At 40.6% G+C, this 19,257-nt stretch overlaps 1 long non-coding RNA gene across 3 annotated transcripts in view; it reads left to right on the forward strand.

The window, feature by feature from the left end:
- The window catches only part of LOC308070013, a 166,562-nt gene that overhangs the window by 28,720 nt on the left and 118,585 nt on the right, over positions 1-19,257 (forward strand). For 2 of the 3 annotated variants that reach the window (XR_013930588.1, XR_013930589.1), the window contains exon 1: positions 1-19,257. This exon is cut by the window's left edge and continues 28,720 nt beyond it; it is cut by the window's right edge. This is a non-coding gene — a long non-coding RNA (uncharacterized lncRNA). The other variant, XR_013930590.1, reaches the window with a different exon arrangement.

Raw genomic sequence — 19,257 nt, forward strand, 5'->3', positions numbered from 1 at the left:
AGGGAAATGAGCATTTCCCCTCCACAAGATCCTGCAAGACCAGCATTCAGCAGTCAAGTATGGGTAGAGCTTGAAATAAACAATTTGTCTTTGGTTGACCTGCCATACAAGAGGTTGTCAGAGAAGAACTTGTATAGCACAAATTATGTCCTTTTCGACATCAAAAAATGTTCTGACCAGCCAAGTCAGTCTCTCTTCTGAAAAGAACCTTCATAAAAATGGCAGAATAATACCCTGTAAAAAAAAAAAAATAGCCTAGATTTTTATGATTAAAAATGGATTCTCATTTCTGCAGTATTTTATCTTAAAATATTGTCTGAATAACTTGGAGCTGTTTGTTCACTGACATTCATGTTGTCTATTCATGGGGATTTTTTCCTTTTATTTGATATGATTTCTACAAGGAAAATAAACAGAAACAAAGAGAAAAGTAGAAGCTTATGGCTAGTAAAGGCCCTTGCCTATTTTTCCACATAGGCTTCTCTGTTCCTGTGAAGAGCAGCCATTTTTACCTAGTTCTATTGGTACCATTATATTTGCAGGAAAAAAAACCTCACTAAACCCCCTTATGAATATTGTACCCTATCTTGCAGTTTCTGACACAAACATCCCTTGAATAGACCTGCCAGCTGCTTCTGTGGGTCACACTTCAAGTCAATATTGAGCCTTTGGATAATATGTCATCTGTATCTGAAACTTTTCCACACAGGTGCTGTTTTATTACAGGAATTTCCCTCACAGCTTGGCCAGCTGAAGATGGTTAGTGATATCTGTGCTATTACGATGCAAAAACCTCTTTAACTTTAAATAGTAGAGATCCTAGATAAAGATGATAATTTGCTTCTTTGCTTATGTATTTTAATAACAGCATCTTTTTATTGTTGTAATTCTTGTGATGGAAATACTTTCTGAAAAGCCTCAGATGACTGCTTTGTGCCTTTTCTCTCCAGGTGCAAGGGGATATATTTCAATGGGAAGTCTCAAGACCATTTTTCTGGTGTATGTTTTTCTGTACTTGCAACACTTCATCTGTGCTACATGCACTGCTGACTCACTTGAAGGTTTCAATAGTGATCTCTCATCAATCATTAAATGAAACAAGATTACTGGGTCTAAAATTCAGAGTAATATTTTTTTTTTTTATCTTGGCAAAACCATTTAATCTTATCCAGCAATCTCTGCATTTTAGAGTGCTACTTTGAAATAACGTGTTGTGAAGAATGCAGGGCAATTTCTAGAAAGTAGCTACTATAAAATACATTGAAACTATATCTCAATTCAGGGTGCTGAATGAGCAGTGGAGATGGGAAAAGAATATTTTAAGTGTGTAGCCATTAATTAGGTGTATGTGTTTGTGTTCAAGACTGTGTCTCTGCGTGTATGGTCCTGTGGGGCTTTGTCACCCAGGAGTAATACCGGTCAGTGAAGCAGGCAGTGCTGTTGTTGGGCTGTGGTTGCAGCTGTCTCATCTCCTGCCTCTTTCTTCCTTTCTGCATCTATCCCTCACAAATATTTTAAAAGTGACCAAAATAGCTTGGCAGCCTCTCAGATTTCTTATAGAAATTTTCTATGTCTGAATAAATTGCTGAATAATAATAATAATTTCAACAAGTAGCAGCTGCAGTCCAGGGATCAAAGTTTGTATTGCCTACCTTTGCAATATCATCAGAGCGAGCAAGTACTGCTGTAATTACTTTACAGAACAAGCTGAAATAGAGGTAATTGAAGCAGTTTGCTTGGAGTTATCACAAAAGGAGCTTGTGGGCATCGGCAGAAATTTACCACATCTCCCTTTTCTTAGGCACATATTGTAACTGCAAAGCTGCAAATTAAAAAAATTCCCACCCGACCTGCTGGCCTGATACATGTGTGACTGAGACTTAAATCTAGTTCTTTCATTCTCCAGAACAAGCAAATGTTATATAAGATTAAACTTGGATGGAAAGCCTTGATTCTGGCTATTGAAATAATTTGATGAAACATAATCGATTTCTGAGAGAGGAAGTAAGTGGCCCCTTCACACTTAAAATGAGCCAAGTTAGCCTGGCAAGCATCCCCTCATCGTGAGGCTGTTAGCTTCTGGCTGGGGCTCTGCCTCTGAGCTGTTTCTGTCCAGTGCCAGCCCCCATTAGCCATGAAGCGGCTGAGCTTTCTCCTCACTTATCTGCATCTCAGCCATGCCTGTCCCTTGCATCTCCCACTTGGATTTGCTTGGTTCTTTCACTGTCTTTCTGCCTTCCCATTTGTTTCCTTAAAAATTAACATACCCTCCTCCTAACTTGCACGTTCACGCAGGAAGAGAAAATCATAAAGTTATTGTGATATTTGAGGTCAACATATAGCTTTATGTTGGAGAAACTTCCAAAAGTGCCTCGTCCCCATCTCCTTTTTCATCTCCATAGTAAGCAGCTGGTGAAATCTACTGCAATGGTCATAACAGATAATATCTTCTATTATCCATTGTTTCAAAGCAAAAGATTGGAGTGTTAACCTATGAAAAGTAACATTAAGATTGTCTCAATCTTTTCCAGATATGTCTCTAAAGTGAGTTTTTAATGAATTGTTATATTCCAAATAATTTGGAGTAGCTGGAGAAACTACCTTTATTTGAAAGTGGTGAAGACATCCCACCACCACCACCACCACTGGTGCATTCTCAAAAAAACACAGTTTTAAGCACCAACTTAAATTACTCTGTAACGCATATAACCTTGGATGAAAGTTGAAATAAACAAGACTGAAATTCAAATTTTATATGTGCTGAATCAGCATCTAAAAAGGCATGGTACTTTGTTTACAGCCCAGAGTCAGTCCTTTGAGAAAAGCATCATCTTCTGTAAGGGGGCTCCAATTTCAGTCTTTCACTGAGGAAGTGTATAAAAGCAAATGATTGACTTTGCCTCCAATTATTTGTAAACAGAGACTCAGGATGTAAAACTGCAGACTGGAAGAATGCTATGTGTTTGCGAGGGTCTGCTTAATGTTTAATTGTGTGAAAGCATTTGGGGTTTATCTTTTGGGTCCATTCCAAATTCTTATTTTCTTTTCTACTCTGTGCATATATGTAACACATAACATTACAACTTAAAGTTTAGCTGCTTTGTTTCTTTTTACTTCATAATCTTTTATAGGGCTCTGCAAATTAAATTTGGTAATTGAAACAGACAAGTTTCTTTAACACAAATTATAGCCTATCTTAGAATGCATGATCTGTTTCATAGCCATTACTGTGACTAAGTGGGTTGTGTGGCAGGAGACTCCAGACTCTAGCTTAATAAATCATTGCCCCCTTGGTCAGTTTTAGGCATGAAAGAACAAAAGCATAATATAATTTCTGGTTCAAGTAAAGGATTATCAAGAAAGATTTGTGAGTTGTGTGCAACCCCCTAACCTTCTGGGAAAGAAGGCATTCTAGGACTCGCTTATCTTCCCATGAATAAATAACACAGTCTTGCCAATTAGAAATCCTTTATTGATAACCTGTGGATTTATTTTGTGCCATAGTTGGAATGTGGGTATCACAAGACAAAGTTTAATTCAATTGTGTAGATCTCCCAGTGAGAGGCAAGCAATGTGTAAAAGAGCTCTTGCTTGCTATGAGAGCGTGGGGTGCTGGAAACTGCACACAATTTCCCAATCCAGTTAACCCTGAGACAGACTGACACCACGTTACTAAGAGAACAAACAAACAACTTACACAAATTGCAATAGAAGTCCAACTTAGTGATTTAGACTTTCAAAACTACAAAAGATATAAACAGCATCAAATGGGAATCTCTTTAGAGGTTAAATTAGAATCTTGAATGCATGCAGATGAATGAGGATGGTTTAATCGTAGATGAATGGAGTTTAACTTATTTAAATGGCACTCTCTGTCTCCACTTCTAATTGTACCATATGGCGTCACCTAATAAGAGCCAAGTGCAGATGCCAGTTACATCACAGTATGATATATTATAAAGCAATCAAATTTGAAGTGAAGATTTATGATAGAGCTCTTCCTTGTTAAAATCAAGCAAACAAAAAAGCCATCTGATCTATTGCGGTCACTGAATAGGCCTCTGTTCTCAAGCTCCTGTTCCAAAGACTTGTCCCTCGACATGCATCCTGCATCCTTAGGAAGTCATAGAAGGGGTGAAGAGCTGAGGAAAAGATTCCAGAGGGGAGACCTACCTTTATGCTGTGACCAAAAGACTTAGCTCAGGAAGGACAAAGATCCTGAAGTGAGCTGAGGGGTTGCTCCCTGCTGGTGTGCAGCTGACGGAGCTGGAGTGCCCATTATCCTGGTGCTTCTGGTAAATGCATTTAGGAACCCCATTTTGGGATTATCACCAGTTTTCTTTCCTCTCCCTACACAGTCATTGCTACATGTTAAGGAGATGGAAGAGACCATTCTTTTAATTTTTACCCCTGTGTAAGCCAAGTTAGAGAATTTTGTTGGTGTTGCAGGCACTAGGTTTGATCGTATGTAACTGTGAATATTTTTAAGGAGATACTCAACCCCCAAAAATGATGGCAAATCCTTTCTATACTTTCATCTTTGTCTGGGTGGTAGTATATGGTTCTAGGAAACTTAAACAAACTTGAAAATTAAATTAGGTGTCAATAAGCTTCCTTAGCCTGCCTGTGTGTACATCATCGTAAAAAATTAATAATTTGATCAATAAGGCAGTGGGGTTTTTTTCCTACATTGTCTTCTCATTATTTACATCCAGAATTCACAGCTGTATTTCAGGCAGTCACAGTAACTCCTCAGAAGCTGAAAAAACTGTCATTTCTTTCCCTGTTTTGTTACAGGACAGGTGGTGAAATTCACATCTTTGTTTTGCTTTTTTTATGGAGCAAAAATCAGCATAGCTCTCTGTTTATTTCATTTTTAATTTTTCTAAATGATTACTGAAACCTTTAGGAAAACCAGGAATAATGGCAAAGCATTTGTAGTTGTTCCTGTGGTCAGAGGGGAAGGCATTATAGTTGATTCTCATTTGCTAGAGATTATCTGAAACTCAAGATAGCATGGTAACAGTCTTGGTTTAACAAATAGCTATTCGGAAGAAAATTCCACTGATCTTGAGCGACCTGTTCAGCATATTTAAGAATTGCTTTTCAGAAAAGCTAATCTGATATTATTTGAAACAATTTATCATTCAATATCAAAGCAATGTCCCACTGGAACACGAGGAGGACATCAGCATCCATCTGCAAACAGAAGGATTCAAACAGTAATTTCTGCCATTGCCAGTTAGGGGAGCTTTAAAATAACAGTCACCACGAATAATCTGCAGGTGAAGAAATTGTAACACATGTGCATTCTGACTGTCATTTGACCTGTGCGCAAGCATGTAAATCTCCCATTATTCCCAAACTCAATAATCCTTGGATAAAACTAAAGCCATCGAGCGGAAATAATAGTCAGAACTATGTAGCACTGACAGTACACAGAGCTCCCTCTTCTTCTCTGGCTTTTGTTGCATGGCTTGCTGAGCGAGGGGTGAAATAAAACAGTTGCACGAGAGTGTGTGAATCTTCAAGTACAACAGAATGATCTGTCCAGACTAAAAATACAGAGAAAGATGAAACAGGAGGAAGATTAGGGTTGATGTACAGGGCCTGAGACAACGCAGCAACAACACTTTTCTCCTGCTGAAGAGAAGTGTATGGGTCCGATCAGACGGGTCAGGCTCTGAACTGAAGGATTCCTAGTTCCTCTTCACAGTCTGCCTCTGGAGACCAGGGTATTCACAAAGCTATTTTGTTACAAGAGTAAAGAAGCACCATGGCAAACTCGTGCCATATGTGACAAGAAGCAGATCCTCCCAAGTGGAACAGAGCATACGTTTTCCTTTCAGATTTACCCAAAAAGAATTTTCATTGTTCGTAATAATTTATTCCAGGTTCCCTCCTCTCTCTATGTGTTATTTACCGAGAAGATCAATGTATAAACTCATTTGTCTACTTTCTTTTGCTGTTAAAATTTTTTAGGGAAATTATTGGAGAAAGTTAAACATAATTATTGTTCAAATTTTGGTGTGCATCCTGAGACTGCCCTCTTTGGACAAATTCTCATAATATTTTTTCTGATACTCTAAGGAGAGTGTCTGCTGTCTTGCTTTCATTCCCTGGTCTCTCCAGATGCCTTACACATACAGGGAATGGAAAGAGAGGTTTTTCCAGATGTAAAATTCAAAGCTTCTAAATTACCCTCCTTTTCTAAATCACACTCACCAGAGAGTGGTCTCTTCCATTGATTATTGGTGACACGTAAAATTTGTGTTGAAAAAAACTGTCATTTCCACAGGAAATTTTTGCATAGCAATGCAATTTAGGTTTTGCTCTCTTATAAGTTGATTTAGCTGCATATTTCCAACTCTAGCTGGGCAGATCTCTGGGAATGAGTGTAAGTAGTCCAAAAACCTCAAAAAAACAGAGCTCTGTCTGGTGGGGTTGCCAGCTGGAAATCTTCTATTAGGCGTCAAGGTGGTAAGCCTTTGAAAAAGTCCCTATGCTCCATCCCGGTAAGGAACCCCTGGAACAGCTGTATCTTGAAAGAAGGCAATGATCCATAGTTACAGAGGTGTTTGGTCTGTGTTTCTGTGGGGCTGTAGCCATGCTTGTGGGTGAAAGGAGGCCTGCTGCCTGAAGGAGGTCCTGGTTAAAGGACATTTGCACGACAGCTGACTTGTACCTAATGGTCCTGCTGAAGGCGCTAACTCGCCAAGAGTAAAAGCTTCAAGATGTGTCCGTAAGTGAGAGGAGGAGGGCATTATTAGTTTTGTTATTTTTAACAAGAAGGGAGCTGCCAGATTCATGTTAGCAGATTCTGGTTAAATCACTTGGAGCTGATTTTCGAGGCAACTGGAGCAGATGTCCGAGTGTCACTGCAATCATGCTGCCTCCCAAACTACAACCAATGTGCACTAGGCAGAACTGTGGTTTGTGGTTATCTCAGCAGACTCCTGGGCTTGCAGCTGGAGGGGGTTCAGGCAACTTGTGGCTATGTGGGCCCTTGGCTTCCTATGCAGCCTCCTTTGGAAGATGTATTTCAGCTGCCTGAACGCTGTGCCTGCTGTATCCAGCTAGAAAAACAAAGTCCTTATACCTGCAAAACCTGTATAATGAGCATCATTCTGACTGACGGACTTCTCTCTTCCAGTTGATTTCAAGCATGCCTGGTAAAGTTATTTTCCTCTTGTCACCCTGACACTGTCACACCCATACCCTAATTGGAGCAACTTCCCATCATCTGCCACGTCACCCTTATCACCAGAGTGATCCTCTGTCTGTGCTCTCAGCCCTTTCCAGCCAGCCCCATTCCCCCTGCACTGCTGTCCTCTCCCTCTGAATCTCCTGCCTGCATACACAGCTTAAAAATTTCTGCTTTTCGGTCACCAAAATTGAAACAAGCTCTTATAACATTTTAAGATACAGGCAACAAATTCTGAAAGAGAAGGGGATATTCAGACTTCCATAACAAACAAGATTCAAGATATATCTATGTATTTGGGGAAGATCTATGAGTTTTGGGCTAGTCTGAGAAGTATTTCTGACAATAATGAATGTTTCGTTGAAATCTCATTGATGGGCATCTCATTTCACTGAAAAATCAAATTTTCTCCTTTGCATATACCTGTGATTTTTCTGCTGTTTACAACCACCAGGTACTGAAATCAATGATGTTTGGCTTTGTAGAGGACAATTTGGTTCCAAATTTAAAGTGGCATTTTAAAATCCATTGATAGAAACTTTATTCTCAAAAAGAACAAGACGTGACGTTTAAAGTGCCTTTCCTCCTGATAGATCAACAATGGATTTTTTTTTCTTGACAGATATTATTCTGAATATCTCCCATTTCACCTATTTCTTCTCCAGATTATTTTAGTTTCAAAATTACCTACCAATCCTTTCTCTATGTATCACACAACTAGAACATTTAAATTAAGTGTGGCATGCTCATCGATAGAACAGAAAATGTGATGAGGTCTGGGTCTCTGCACTACCATAAATTGTTTGAGAGCCCTTTGCAAGATTTGCTATAAAATTTTGAGGCAAGTTTCCTACTATTTGATCTGGTTTTGGTCAGTATCTAAGTCATGGATAAGTACATTATATTTTCTTTAAACAGATGTTTTATCTGTCACATGTAATACTGATCAGATTAGGTAATTCCAGGTGATCTTGTCAGTTTGTTCTATGTAAGTCTTTACAGGACAGGCAACCCTTACTGAGGCAGTGCAGGAAATTCATTTGTCTTCTGTTCATTGTCAGGCTTGGCTGTCACAGAAAATCATTTCTCACAGTACCATATGTGCTAGAGCCTTTATTCTTCTCTGTGCTATATCACATTTATTTTATGTTGACTGATGCTTGATTTTCACATTTTAGATCAAGAGGAGCAATTCTATAACACATTCTGAAGGTGTTTATCTAATCCACGGCTCTTACCACACTACATCCCAGAGAAGTGAAAATAAATGCTGTTGGTGTGCAGTCTGAGACTGGACATTACCCTTTGGTACAGGTATTGCAATGGTAGTTTGTTTATTTTAGGAGAAAAGAAGGTCTTTAAAACATGCAGCAAGTTGATCCTCTCTATGTATTACATGGGATGAACCTAATTTTTGGAAAGCATGTTAGGAAGAGATAGATTGTTTACAGTTTGCATCGACTTGAGCTGCACATAGACAAGATATTTAAGGACAGGACCTGACATGCTACCTATAGAAATGACAGGAAGATTATCTTTAAGTGTTAGCTTTCACAGTGCATCGCAAACACATTTTTAACCAGCTTGGGTTCCTGCACAGGCATTAATCTCACTGGGTGACTTTTCTGTGAATACTCTTACTGATCATGTGCTTTAGTGCTAGAGTTGTAGCACCACACCCTAAGGAGAGAAATGTTTTCAGATGATGCTTCAAATGGTTTCCTTACCGTGTTTGACTGCATCATTGGGACATTTTGTCAGCTTCAAATCACGTGTTAAAAAACTTTTGATTTCTGAGGACTGCTCAAGGCACAGGTAGCCAGGGTTGCTAATTGAATTTTGCTATTGCAACAGCAATTAAGGATAATTAGAATGGGGAATTAAATATCTTAGCCTTGGAATGGTTTCTGTTCTTGATTTTTAGCATTTACAATGGATGAACTACGTGCCTTGGAAAGAGGAGCTTGTTTTGCTTTGGTGTAGTCCTCTGATGATACCTGAGCAGGACAGCAGCATCCTGTGCCACTTTGTATAGTGTTATATCTGCTTTCCACAAGCTTTTGTGCCCAGATGTTCCTTTCTGTCCCTTGCACCCTGTTGTACCATTTAGAACTGCCCTTATCCACCACTTCCATGAGGTGACCCACGAGTAGTTGATTTCAACCTTTAGTTAGTACTACCTCTGAGTTACCTACACTTCTCAATAGCTCTTGTCATGATGGTATAAAGGAAACCTTTGGGTTTTGAGGTTGGTTGAGCCTTCCAGTTTGCTGGAGGGACTTTTTTTTTCTTCTTTAATGTTTTTTTCCTCTCCCCCTTTTCTGCTAGGGAGGTTGGGAGGGAGTTGCTGCATTGTACATAGATCTAAACTCCCTGTGAGAATTAAGTCCTCCAAATACTAGTAGTCATCAGGCAATGATAGAGACAGATGGGTTTTGATGATTTTGCAGCCCTTGTTTAGGGCAACAGCTTGCCCTTCTTACCTCCTTCCTTCTTACAGGTGTAGTTACGCTGTGGGTCTGGCTGCTGCGGGATGTTGTGGCTCCCTCTGGACCAACTGGCTGGCCCTACATGACTGCAAGAGAAACCTGTATAAGAATGGTCTCAAGAGGTGTGCGAGGCAAAGGACTCCTGGCTTGAGAAACCCTCAGTGTGCTAGAGATTGAGAGAATATACTATGCTTTACAGTTCTTTATATGTGTGTGCCTGTGCTGGTCTTGCAATTATGCTCTTCCCGAGGCATATGCTGCTGTCTCTTGTCAGAGCCCTGCGTGAGGAGCTGAGTCGGGCCTTGGTCTGCCTTGGCACAGCCATTCTCCTGTCCCTGTGTGTTACAGCAGCGGCCTGTGGACAGACTGTGCTCCAAGCATTCCTGAGAGGAGGAACAAAGAAGAAAAGGGATCAAGTTCTGTGATGAAACCCATCAAGACCTGGTGTTTCAACCATTCCTTTGCTGCATTTTTTTACTTGCTCATGTGTCCTGTCAGCCTGCAAGCTTGCAGAGGTGATCTGGGTATTCTTGAGTGGCTCAGGAAACCATATTTTTTGTTCTTTTCCCCAGACGTGACCCATTTCTGTCTAGGATGATCACTCCATTCTGCATCAGAACGTAGGCTTTTGGCTGCTGAAGTATATGTCAAACAGGACTGATTGCTCAAAGCCAAGAATAAATCCAAGAATTTATACATATGTAAGGAGCCTCTCTGCCTAGTCTGCTCAGCCCTACCAATTTGATTACCTTTTCAAGCCTTTCTTTGCAAGAAGGAAGGTCAGTTTTTCTTCTCCCTTCCTTCAAAAATAATATTCTTTACAGCATGAAAAGCTGTCATGTATAAAGAAGAGCCCAGGTGCATGCCATCAGTGTTGGGTGGACTTATGCCAGGGAGAAGAAGATATTAAAACCTGTTGCAGACAGAACAGCTGACTTTTTTTTTAGAGAGAGGATTCTAACAATTTATTTTACAAGACCTGAACTCACCACTCCTACTGGCAAAGATGAGTTTTATTGCCCAATGTGGGAAAGTGGGTATCATGTTAGCAAACTGACCATAGCACATTTCTAGCGAAATAGCAAATGGTATGGATTACCGGAGGCCTTGTGACTGGGTACTGCTTAGCAACAACTCACATTTAGGTCACAAACTTGGTGACATAATTCATGCTGGGGATGACTAGGTAGTATTTGGCTACGTAACATGCATAATATTCAAAACAACCCTTTTGTTGCCTTCTGGTAACACCATTATCTTCAGTCCTTTCTCTATAAAGCAGTGTTAAGAATGAGAAGTTTAACTTTTTCAGAATTTGGAGAATGGTGAAGTTCATTCTTCCACAAAAATTTGTTCATATGGAATTTCTGTTCTTCTGTTCAGAAGGTTGTCTGGCTAAAAAAATATAGGACGTGGCATAGCCAAAAGTCAATGTTGCTGTCAAAATCTTTACTTTTTCCTGATTATTTTTTCCTTTTTGCGTGTTTCATGTTGTATCACAGTGTAAAAACACATTATCTTGAATTTTTTTGATTTTAGAGAAGAAAAGTTAGAATTTAGTTTGGTTAATTGGGTTTTAAAGATCATGTCTCAAAAAGCTAACTTTCCTGCTTCTAGCATTTTGAGTCCCTTCTCAAATAAATAGGCCAGGCCTACCCATGTTACCCTTGTGTCACAATGATCGTACCTTTGCAATGGAAAGGCACTTTTGTGGCAGGTGTTTTCACGTGATGCTTTTTTCCTGTAGTCTGAAAATTGATTCTCTGAATGTTAGTTTTTCAACTTTTAATAAGCATGTACTGTGTTACTTTATATTATGTAGAAGTCCTATGGGAGTTAGCAAGGAATTTGTCCTGTACTTTGTTAAAGACTACTTTAGGGATATAATCACATCCCAAGAACCGAAAATTGTGTGTGTCTGCAGTGACTTCTGCGAGAGAATATTGCCTAAATGTTGTTTATATCTGTTTTTGTCCCAGGATGGATATGTGTGTGGTTTGTTAAGAGAACAAACAAGTAATGCAAAATGCACCTGACCTCAGCACCAATTTGGTTAGGTCTTTCAAAGCCTTGGGGTACTCTCCTTGCTCTTGGCAGTGAAGTAACAATACCCTTTTTTAAAACAAAATTGCAACTTTTCCTTCTTAATTAAGAAAAGTGTCAGCTTACAGTGTCCATCATCTCTTTTAATATACATGTTCTAAATATTTAAGAAATGCGATGAGCACCTTCAGTGTCCTCTGTTTTTGAGTATTCTGTAAGGCTGAGGTACTTCAGCGTGATGTTTATGACTTTCTCAGTCAGTGATTTCACTTGCAACTCAGGAACAGTCCTAAAAGGTCTTTCAGGACAGACAAGGAATTTGTGCGTTGGGGTATGGCAGGGCTTAGCTGGAATTTCACTACTTGTCCCCTTCTCTCTGCCTCTTTGCTGGACAACTGTTGAAAAGTGGTTTTAATTGGCTAGAGATTTTATTATTAAGCACAGTTTTTTATAGCTGGTCACATGGCACTGCCCTCACCCACAGAACCGCACAGCCATGGTTCTGAAATGGAAAACTGACCATTTCTTTACCTAACATAAGTCAAAAACCAGCATTAAGAGAGGTTTCACTCAGGCCGAGCTTTGTAAAGGGATTCATATTTAAATCAGGAGGAGGAAATTGTAAACCTAGTATTAGCATCTGAGTACCATGCAAAGCCATAAAGGTCCTAATTTGTAGCTGAAATTTGTAGCTTCATTTGGAATTTGTAACTTTATCAGCTAAAATATTTCTGATTATGCATAATGTGTGAAACATTAGCAACTAAACTAACAAGTCACATTAATGTATGTAAGTGAGCACTGCAAAAATGAGAACTCCCATATTTGGGGTTTTGATTGGTTGGGTTTTTTTCCGCAGAGACCTGCTTACTGTGTCCAGGAGACAGGGCGAAACTCCAGCAAGTTTTAACTTGGACAAAAGTGTCAATGTCATTAGTAGGTCTAATTAACACTCTTGATCTATGATGAAAAAGGCTCAGAAATATCTTGCTTATGAAAAGAAATGGGGTGGGGTGTGTGGTGAGTTTGCGTGCAAGAAGCATCCAGAATTGGGCTCACCTGCAGCTGTTAAAGGACCAATATCTTGCTCTTCATATATCGTTCATCATTTCAGGGTGTTAATGTCTTCCCAAGCGGTCTTGTCACAGCCATCCTGTGACACCACTGGGGAAATAAAGACAGAAAGGGGGTCATTTGTTCAGTGTCCTATAGGAAATGTGCTGGAATTGGAACCCAGCTCCCCCAAGTCCTGCTCCTTTGTCCTGATGAAAAGATTGCTATAGTTGTCTGTAGGCATCCAATATCTGTTTCAGCTGTCTCTCTCTTCTGTGGGGCACCCTTTGTTTCAGATCTAAATTTAACTCCATTTCACACGCATCTTGGCTTTTTGTGCTGCTGTTATCATAAATTACAAATCCAAAAGGCTGATGCACACAACGGTAATAACTGTTATTGTTACAGCCTGGGAAAACATGATACTGTTTCAGAAACTGAGACTTGGTTTCTTTTAGTTTGAGGGAGCCTTACACCTTTTCCTCTGTGATAAATCCCAGCACCTTGTGTCCTGAATGGCTTTGTGTAACTGCTGAAATGAATGACTGCTACCAAGCTGGCTTGCTGTCTAGAGGTTATGGAGCTGGGGTCATCTGAAATGTAATGTACAGATGGATCCCAAGATTTTGTCTCATTAGGATGGCTTTTTTGGGGTTTTGTTTTTTGTTTTGGGGTTTTTTTTTTAGATTTTATTTTAACGTTAAGAAAGTGAATCCTTTTAGGGACAAAAAGAAAAACTCACTCCCATCAATCTAGGTAGGACCCTACTGATTGCCTAGATGCAACCTGAACAAGTAAATAGTTGAATTTATTTTCTACTTGCCTCCAAAAGAGTCTCTGCATCCTCCAAAGTGTTTATTCCTGCTCAGCATAAGAGAAATCCCTTCCCCCAGTAAGACAGAAACCACTCATAGAACAGATGTAGTGGAGCAGAGCACACATTTATAGCACCTACTGCAGTTCACACCCATCGTGTGGCTGCAGGGGCTGCGTGGCTTCTCTCGGCTGTACTGTTCCTGATTCAGTCCCCAGCCTCTCTGGGCATGTAAACTTGCACCTAATTCTGAAATATGGGTTGGTCAAGGGCCATTAACCTGTTGGCCTTCAAATCATATCTGTGAGAGCTTGTTCTTAGGGGGAGCGAATGACATCAGTTTCCCATCCTTTCTGTCAAGAGCAATCCTGCAGCCTTTTACAAGGAGCCCTACGGAGCTCTGCAGGAGGTTTGTGTGCATAGTCTTGTCTTTGTCAATAGACATTTTGGGGAGGTGAAGGTTTTCCCATCATATGGATTTCTTTGTCTTGCTTACGGAAGAGTGTTTGTGTTTTCTGTTTAGTAAGTCTGTGTGAAAATGTTGGAACAAACACCTGGAGTGCTTGGACCTAACCTCGCATGAAGACGTGACTTCACTGCTGCTGGCTGCTCTAGTGTTGCATCAAGTTTTTTGGTAAGTCTCTGATTATCTCTGTTTCCTAGTTTGTGTTGATTCTTTTTATTAGATCTTATTTGACCATTTTTCATTGGAGGAAACTGCGTGAGTGCATTTTTTTAAATAACTGAAATAAAGTATCTTTTTATCTTCTGTCTCTAAAAGGTACAGATTTTTATTGCTACATGTAGACATTCAGGGTACAGATATCATCCCTGACACAGAACACCAGCTTAGGTCTTTCCAAATACTTCAGTGTTTGGATTGGTGGGAAGTGGTGGGGAGGCTTGTGTTTTTAAGTAAAACAAACTTTTAAACTGAAAAGCTGACAGAAAACATTGTGCTAGAGACTGGTACCTAGGTGTATTAGCCTCTTGTCTGATGGCTGTATTCACCCATTTGGAGGCCTTTTCTCTAGATTTCTTTCAATACATGATAGTAGCAACACATGTGGATGCAAATTAATCTTTTCCAGAACACTTTCTTGAAAAATAAGTTAACCTGTGGAAAGGGAGCCAGCTAGAAATGGCTCTGAAACTACGCATTTGATCTGAATATCTGCCTAATGCAAAGGTCAGATACAAACTGCATCTGGCTGCCATCTTTTGAATGAACCATTCCAATCCCATCCCATGTCCACACATGCTCCTGCAGGGAAAACACAGAGTTAGGGTCAAGTCTGAAATTATTATCTTCTGCAAATATGAATCCTAGATCCTAAAAATCTCTGGCTTCTGACAATCCATCTATAACACCTGGTGCTGGAATGCCTTGAAAGTCTGGCTGTGAAGATTTATCCCACTGACTCAAGCAGTCTTTTCAAGCCTCTTTTTTTCCAATGGACCAAATGTATCCAAACCTTTTAATGCTGAGGGCTTTTGGATCCAAATTTTACTGGTTTGCTTCATTTCTAAAAATTCAGTAGTTGCTTCTCAGGCTGAGTGAATCCACAGCATCGCTAGGGACAGAGCTCATAGCACAGGGGAATTCATATTTCTCCAATGTTGAGCTTCAGAAGCACATCAGGGTCTTTCCCCACATCTCAGTTGATGCTCACAAATGTCTGATGGTTTCCTGCTTTGGGGTAAGTGACTTGAAAAACCCAAAATCTGATAATTTACCAGAAAGCATATTCTGGTAACTGCACCTAATTTGCAACAACAGTGTCAGAAAATGGAAGGAAGGGAGAGAATGGTTCATTCACTGGGGTTTTTTGTTCATTCGATAAATGGCAGCTTGTCCAGGTGCTGTGTTAGAAATCTGTTTCAATTTGATTAAATAACTGAGGAAGGAATACGTTGCCCTATTCATTCAAAGTCCATTACTAGTAAGGGGAAGCTGGCTGCTTCCCCATAAGACATGCAGGTGTTGCTTGTATTCTGACTGCTATAAACTACGTGAACGAGGATGGGGATTCAGGTAGAGTGGTGCGATGGAGCAGGCAAAACAATCAAATTGGCGGAAGGATCTTCCCCTCTTTTGACCTAGAGGCATGTCAAGCATGTACCTAGTAGTGATGCCAACTGAGATCAAACCTTCAAAACGGCACCTACACTAGCAGACTGCTTGCAAGATAAGTGCACAAAGAAGTAATAGAGGCACAGAAAGGATGGTAGCTTCTGAAGCTCATTGGGGAAGATGAAATGGAAGGAGAACAAGGCAATTCCACCAAGTGGTCTAAGTGACAAATTGTTTAGATTCTCAAAAAAACATTTGGCTGCCACCCAGCCCTGAAGACACGTAAAACCTATTGATGTTAATGCTGTCAAAGCCACTCCCTGCAAAGGACAAAAAGAACTGCTTGATGCTGAGATTGCTTTGCACATATTTTAAGTCAGCCCAGACTCACAGATTAAGTGTTCATGTCCCCATTCACTGGACTAACACCAATAGGCTTTCTCAGAAGACAGGTTCAAGGTAAAACCTAAAACCTAGGCTGCTGGATTAAAAGAGAGCACATACTCTTCTAGAAGGTGTTAGGAAAGACTGCAGCCCTTCCTCATTTCTGAAAAATGGGATTGTAATTCCAGGCTTCATACTCAAGGCTGTGAATTTTAAATGGCAACTATCAAAGTCAAGGTCTGGGGAGATGCCTTTCCAATTTGCAAAGAGGAATGGGAAGTCAAAAGACATAATCTCCTCTGAACTCCCTGTTGGCAAGCTCAGTTTGCTCACTGTTCAGGGTGCTGGTATTAAGCACCCATTTTTTGTTGCCTTATTCTCTCCACACCCCAGGAGCAGACACTATAAAAAACATTGGAATGGAAGATTCCTGCAAGGCCAGGTCTGTCCTGTTAAGTGCTTCAGTGCTCACATTCCCTTCCAGTATGAACAGAGGGAGCTTTACTCCTTTCAGCTGTGATTTTTAGCTCTTAACATCACTAGTGCCGTTGAAAGCAAGTGACCTGGTTATAAATTAAGGTCAGAATTACTGTGTGTGTACACATGGTTTCTACTATCAGATAAATACACAGATAAACATGTGGTAGCTATTTTAATTAGTCATACCCTGGGAGCTTTGCCCATTGTGGTCCCAAGAACAGTGTGCAAGATGCAGCACTCTAAAGAAATTCCACGCATTGCATCAAGTGACCCTTTACCAAAAGCATGGCTGAGAAAAACTGTGATTTCCTTATTAGAATCACATGTCAGCACCTTGCCAGCTACATTCTTGAATGCTCTTCAGCTCTCTTTTCACTTGTTGCCCACAAACACTGCACATGAACCCATCTACAGGGTGACTCACAGCATTATTCTGTGTCAAACCTCTTTTTCCAAAAAGGCTGTGCTGGAGTCATTTGATAACCATGTTTGCTAGTGCTCTGGAGGCCTCTAGGCAATCCCCGAGTCAGCTGAGTTCATGTTACCAGGGATAAGTGAGACAGCACTCAGACTGCATGCCTGCACAACTGTGACTTTTTTTTTTTTTTTTTTCCACTCCCAAAGTCATTTCCCACTTTATGTGGAAATTATACGTTGCTCACCAAAAATAGGAAACAAGTCACATTGCAGTCAATGTCTTACAGGTGCTCTATGGCCAGTTCTGGTTGTGACTCATTCAGACATTCCCTTTGGCTCTGGCTCTCACTAGCTGGGCTATTCACAAAAAGCAGTGTTTGTACTCGGCAGAGAACCTTGTTACAAACTGAAGTAAATGCTGACTATTTACAGGATAGATAACTGCCCAGGGAAGCAATGCTCACCCGCTTTCCTTTTTTCCCCCTTTTCTTCCTCTATCCCCTCAAAGTTTGGATTTCTGCTTTGTGCAAGAAAGTTTCTCAAAGCCTTAGTAAAGTGGAAAATGCTAAGAGGCTCAGAGAAGAAACTTTTTCTGGACAGCACCTTCAGGGATGGTGGTTTTCAAAATTCTGAGCTCTATATTAAAGCCAGAACTTTGCAGAGTGAAGTTTTCCCCCTTTTACCCTGGATCCAAGCTTACACAGCTCCCTTCACGTTTTTGGGGAGTGTTGCTTCAAAGAAGATCTAAACTGGAGAAAGCCCCTTTTAGATGAGGGGTTGGGGGTTCTTCCAAGTGTAGATCTCCAGCAAGACTGCTAAAAAGAAGTAGTGAAACTATGTGAATAACAAGCCTGTCTATGCAGGTCCTTGTAACCTCAGCTCACTTAAATGAATACCAGGATGTCTGTTGCCTGAGGAAGCGGAGCGCTCTCCATGTAGTTGCCCTTGCCTGCGCTTTCAAGGCATGATCAGCCAGGTTTTCCTCTGGGACTGTGTAATAGGTCCCAGCATGAGGCAGCAGAACAAGACCCTCCAAGAGAGTGTACTTGGGGGCTCTCGCCATCATGGGAGATGAAGCTACACTATCCAGATGAACTCTCTCCTGCTACTGGAAGCTCAGCATTCCCTGGTAATTTAATGAAACTGAAGCTGAAAAATGAAAGTTTTAACCCATTCTGTCTAAACCCATGAGTCCTTATCTGTGAGTTTAGATGCTGACATGAAAAGCTTTATAATGTGAGAATTCACATTTTGTGCAGGGAGAGCCTGACACTTCATTGGGGGTTAGGGTGGTCATGTTGAGAGTCACTTTTTAGGAGCATATTTGGAGACAGAAATAGGGACTTTGAAGGCTGAGGAGAACTTTTAGACCTATAAATTAGAGTTTAGCAGGTGAAAGGCTATGATTCCAGAAAGATAAAAATTCCCTTTTCAAAAGAGAGAAAAGGTGTAACCTTTGCAGTCTCTGTTTTGATGTGAGGGAGGGTACAGGCTGATCGCTAGAATCTAGCCGTATCTATTCAGAACTGGATATATCAAGTTGCACAATTGGTCTCTATTGTCTGGTGGCTGTGCCAGGGTACACTGTGGTCACCAGCATGTGTATTTTTGTGCAGTTTCATTTGTGCACTCCAGTCATCTTGTATGGACATTAGGCTGCAATTTCAGCTTTTTAGGCCTTTCAGAAAAAAAGAAAAATGTCATAGGGATGGGAGAGGACTTCACAGCAGGAGCTCGCCTGCAAGCTGGGAATCCACTCAGCACTGAAGCAGTTCAGGACATGGGAACACTGGAAAAGGGTAGAATTCATATTGACAGATAGCTCAGATGGAATAGCTACTGCCTGCTTGAAAGCCCAGTCATTCTTTTGGAGCCACTGTAGGTCACTGCCTGTAATGTCAGTAAAGGCAGCCCAACAGTCGGTGAAATCCTCCATCAGATTAGGTTTCTATACGTTTCCCTTGGTGACATCAAGAGAGAATTCGAAGAGAAAGCTGACAGACCTATTATTATGCTGGCACAAGATATGGCTGTGATCTTTCCAGTGTGCCCAAAATAAGCCTCATCTTTGAAAATGACTTACTGTGCATGTCTGTGGCTCGAGGCAGCCCCAAGAGCACCCTCAGTTGTGCACAAGATACACAGAATGAAAAAGCCATCGTGCGTTTTCTTTTCCTGTTAAGGAGATTTAGTTCTGTTCTGAACCCAGAACCCTACAGGCTGCATAGGAACAGAAGTCCAGGTTACTGAAGATAGTTTGATAATGGTATCATTTCCATTTCTAGGGCAGGCTTTGAGA

This window comes from Falco punctatus, assembly GCF_963210335.1.
Source record: "Falco punctatus genome assembly, chromosome: 9".
Lineage (NCBI taxonomy): Eukaryota > Metazoa > Chordata > Aves > Falconiformes > Falconidae > Falco > Falco punctatus.